This window comes from Euprymna scolopes, chromosome 34, assembly GCF_053919585.1.
Source record: "Euprymna scolopes isolate OS-2025 chromosome 34, ASM5391958v1, whole genome shotgun sequence".
NCBI classification, from domain to species: Eukaryota; Metazoa; Mollusca; class Cephalopoda; order Sepiida; family Sepiolidae; genus Euprymna; species Euprymna scolopes.
The window spans coordinates 73,321,270-73,326,187 of NC_136515.1; the positions used below are offsets into that span (position 1 = coordinate 73,321,270).

Genomic DNA, 4,918 nt, shown 5'->3' on the forward strand with positions numbered 1-4,918 from the left:
AATAATTCACAAATATGTACAAGGGAAATATTAATAAAAAAAAAATTAGATATGCTTTTAACACTGCTGCCAGGTCATAAATATAAATAAGAAAGATAAGGGAAGAAGAAGAGGTAAAAAAAGAAGAGGAAAACATTAAATGGTGATAGAATTAAATATAAAATAGAAAAACAAATGTCAACGTGACCCAGACAGGAATTGTTAAAAGGCGCTAAAAATATATAGGTAAAAATCATATAGGACAATTAAAATGTACAGGTTATCACTTAAGAAAATGTCAGCAAGAGTTGTTAAATACACTAAATGGAAAATAAATAAATAAATTAATTAATAAATAAATAGAAAATAAATAATAAATAAACAATAAATAAATAAAAGATAAAATAAAAAAATAAAACATAAAAAATAAAAAAAATGAAAATGATTTAAGGGGAGAGGATGGCCGGTATCTGCAATTTCAGGAAAAAGCAAGAAAGTAGTTAAGTAAATTCCTATAGTAAAATATAAGTAAATATACATACAGGATATGAAAGTGGGTATATTGATATATTAGATAGATAGGAATATTTAAAGACTAAAACAGAAATTGCAGATAAAAAACCGATCATGCAAAGAAGAGATAAAGAATTAAAATAAATGGAATTTTAAATTATAAAGTATTAAGAAGTACGTAGAAAAACGATAAAGTTAAAGATTTTTTTTAGATCTATATAAAATGTAAAAGTAATGACTATGTAATTTCAAAATTTCCATAATTAAATTTGGACTTATATTTACAGAAAGAGATCAGTTCATTTTTCGAATTTATTAGATTGTTACTTTGAGGGGAAGTAATTATAGTCATAGCTTCGGTTGTGCAGAGGCGACATGACTTAGAGCCTGGAGTATAAAACTTAACTTTTTTATGATGGTCCATTTGATTGAGAAGGGGGTATTGTTAGAGGTAAGTTTTTTTTTAATTAAAGTGGTTAGAGAAGTTCCTTGGTTATTATTAGAATTATGGTTGTTAAAAGAAGACATGTGGTTTGATATTCTTTTCTTAATTTATATTGAAGTAGCGCCGATATATGTATGTACTTTATTAAAAGCTCGAGGGCTGGTATTAATATTAATTTGCTGATTTGTATTAGTTAAAATGGTTTGAATTTTGTTTATAGTGTTAAACAAATGGTGGGACAATGATTGAATGAGGACTATTTGGGAGGGGATGATGAGTGTTGCTAGTGTTAGGATAGCTGTTAGGGGAAATATTATTATTCTCATTAATATTATTAATTTTATTATTATTAACATGATTGCTAGTTGTATAGTTGTAGATGGTGGGGTTGCTCGAGTGGTGTATTGGATTAGTAACTATATCAGATGGAGGATGGGAAGCAGGATAACTTGAAGACGAAATATCAGTGTCTGTTATGGGAGGATTGCGTGGGAGCTCAGTAATTGTGCAAGAATATATAACATTTTTATGGATGCAATCATTATTGAGTGGGCAAAGATGTATGTATATATATATATATATATATATATATATATATATATATATATATATATATATATATATATATATACATATTAATGACAGAATGTGTTAAAATCCGAAAATATTAACTTATAATAGAAAGAGACGACAACAGTTCTTTTTATTGTGGGTTCTAATCACAGGGATGCTTTCAAATGTGAAGTATATCCCTTGAGCTTCTACTTAGTGCCGGGTATTCAGAAGAACAAGGCCGGTAGTGATTAGTCGCGTGCTTTCGTGTAATGAATGAATGCGTGAATGTAGCATTGACATGAAATTCTTAAAGATAAACAAAAATGACCGAAAAATGAGCTGAAATGACTTAAATAAATAAAAAGTAAATGACTTAGAAAGGATGAACTGAATGGTCTTAAGAATGACTTGAATGCCTAAAAAATAACTGGAATCCTTCAAATCCAACTTGAATAATCTGGAGAATGACTTGAATGGCTTTGCGACTGACTGCTTGTAAACTGGGTGATCATTTTACATTAAATTAATAAAGAAAAGTGATCCCCTACTTAATATCACAATAAGTACAGCATGTAATAAGAACATATACTACACTTTGATCTTGGCCAAAAGGCCAAGAAAAGGGCATTTATTAGCTCCCCCACCGAGCAAATTAGGCATAAGGCAGATTTTTAATGTAAGGAGTGAAGGGGAAATGGGGACAACTCCCCGGGGAATAGAGGATCTAGATAGTGACGACTGGTATGAAGGGTTGCCCCTACATTGACCAAGGTCTTATATGTGGGGTCGCCCCCACATATGGTCTCTGCTTGCAGTATCTGTTGGACAGATACTACCCTTTGATCTTGGCCAAAATTCCAAGAGAAGTTCAAAAGCTAAGAACAGCATCTATTAACAACAGACCTTTGATCTTAACCAAAAAAGCCAAGCACAAAAGTGTTGCGGACAGACCGATCGACCGACCGACCGACGGAGTGACTTATAGAGTCGCTTGCACGCGACTAAAAAATATGGATCGTTTTGTACGTTTTAGTTTGTTGCTATTCCCTTCCTAAATTAGTTGTAAATTTTTTAATAGTTGGGTATTATACTACGATTTCTAGACAATATCATATCACCAGAATAGAATACATTTTTCAAAAACAAAATGATAACATATGTACGGACTACATTGTTAGAGGGAACGTGCGAGACAGAAGGAAAGAGAGTGAGAGAAAGATAAACATACAGCGAGAGAGCGGGGGAAAACCCGATTGAAATCATTTTTTTTTGCTAGACTTTGTTTTTGTATGTTATATTTAGAAATGGTTTGCAATTAATAAATCAGAGGAAATAAAATGCACTTAGCAAAATGTTTAGCTATGAATAAACTAATATTTTGCTTTTCCGGACATATATTGTAAATGTTATTTAAAAGTTATTTAAATGGTGCTTAGAAGTCATAGATAAAAGTTATACTACAACTTGGGCAGCCCAATATCAGAATGAGTTCAATTGCTTCCGGGATATTACTGCTAGGTCGGGCGAGTATTGAGCCAAGGGGAAAATCAGAGGTGATCGAGTAATCCGATATGTCCAGAATATTTGGTTGTCCCATACCGTAATTTCGAAGGGTGTGTTAGATCAACGGAATTTACATCGGCGAAGAGGACGACCATCTTACATGCCCTCCGAAATCGTCGTATGGTACAACGATAAACAAAGCTTCTTTCTTAGAACCGCACTCCTGTGGAACTCTGTTCCGTCTGCCTGCTTCCCTCCGGACTACAACTTGGATGTCTTCAAGTCTAATGTAAACAAATTCCTAATGAACAGCCCCTTAAGTAAACACTTCATCAAATCTCCACACTAACGTAATGTACTTGGAATAACCCTTATCCCTGAGTGGCTTCCGGGCCTTGATAAGTGATGATCACTGTGTAAAAAAAACAAACAAACAAAAAACAAACAACTATTCTGGATATGTCGGATTACTCGATCACCTCTGATTTCTCCCTTAGAACAATACTCGTTCGAACTAGAAATACTACCCCGGAAACAATAGAACAACTCCTGATATTGGACTGCCCAGGATGTATGATATCTTTTTTATTACTTTTAATATTATTTAATATTAAGCACCATTTAAAAAAATCTTTTAATAACATTTACGTATATGTGCTGAAAAGCAAAATATTTTTTTAAATTCATAGCTGAACATTTTGATAATTGCATTTCCTCTGATATGATCCATTATTGAAAGGTTGACCTCAATGTTATATCTGACAAGACAATTGACTTGATTTCTAATATGTGACTTTTCTCATATATATATATATATATATATATATATATATATATATATATATATATAAAGCAGTATTCCTGTCTGTTTTTGTTAAATTTTTTCACAATGCTGTCATATGATTCATATAATTACTACGTCAGATGTCATAGCAAAAACTGACATACATGGCGTAGTAGCAAATGAATTCATGCATGGCCACAACTATTAAAGTAGATTGACATTGCCACGCGGGACAGTGTGCTAATATATATATATATATATATATATATATATATATATATATATATATATATATATATGTATATATATATATATATGTGTGTGTGTATGTGTGTGTATGCTGTAGTTATATATATGCTGTACATATATACATATATGTATCATGTACGTATATATACATATATATATATATGTTCTACACAAACACACATGTGTATACATATGTATATATACAGTGATGATCATATTTATTGGCACGGTAAAATAAAATTTAAATTTTGTCTAATAAATTCTAAAAAAGGGATTAAATTAAAGAAAATAACAAAGTATATTATGTATTTTTAACTGGCCTTTCCGATGCAGCAATCGGATTTTAGAAAAAATAAATAACAAAGGAACAACAAACATAATTGCAAAAAAACCTTGTTCAAAATTATTGGCACGGCTTTGTTTTTCTTTTAGTATCAGTATAATATCAATCAATTTCCGGTTTACGTGCTTTCTGAACTTTTTTATAGCCATATTATGCTTGTTTAACGCTTATTCCGTGAATAATTTTTTTCAGATAATTTTTAGATAGCGATTTATTTAAACTATTATAAGTGACTAAATTATAATTTTCAATCGCCATGGTTAAAACTAAGGAACACAGCGAAGACGTCAGGAAGCTTGTTGTAGCATGCCATACCAATGGGGAGGGCTATGATAAGATTTCAAAGAAGCTAAACCTTCCCAAATCCACTGTTAGAGCCATAATAAACAAGTTCAAATTGCAAGGCCACGTTATGAGTTTAGAGGGTAGAGGGAGAAAAAGGATTCTTTCCCCAAGAGATGAACGGAAAATTGTTCGACAAGTAAAACAAAACCCAAGGATCTCTGTTCGGGAGATTGTTGATGAACAGAGCACCTCTGTAGTGAAT

General features: G+C 31.6%; 1 pseudogene; it reads right to left on the reverse strand.

Moving 5' to 3' along the window:
• Positions 1–1,894: 1,894 nt before the first annotated feature.
• Positions 1,895–2,117, reverse strand: LOC145259345 (U2 spliceosomal RNA; annotated as a pseudogene).
• Positions 2,118–4,918: the final 2,801 nt, after the last annotated feature.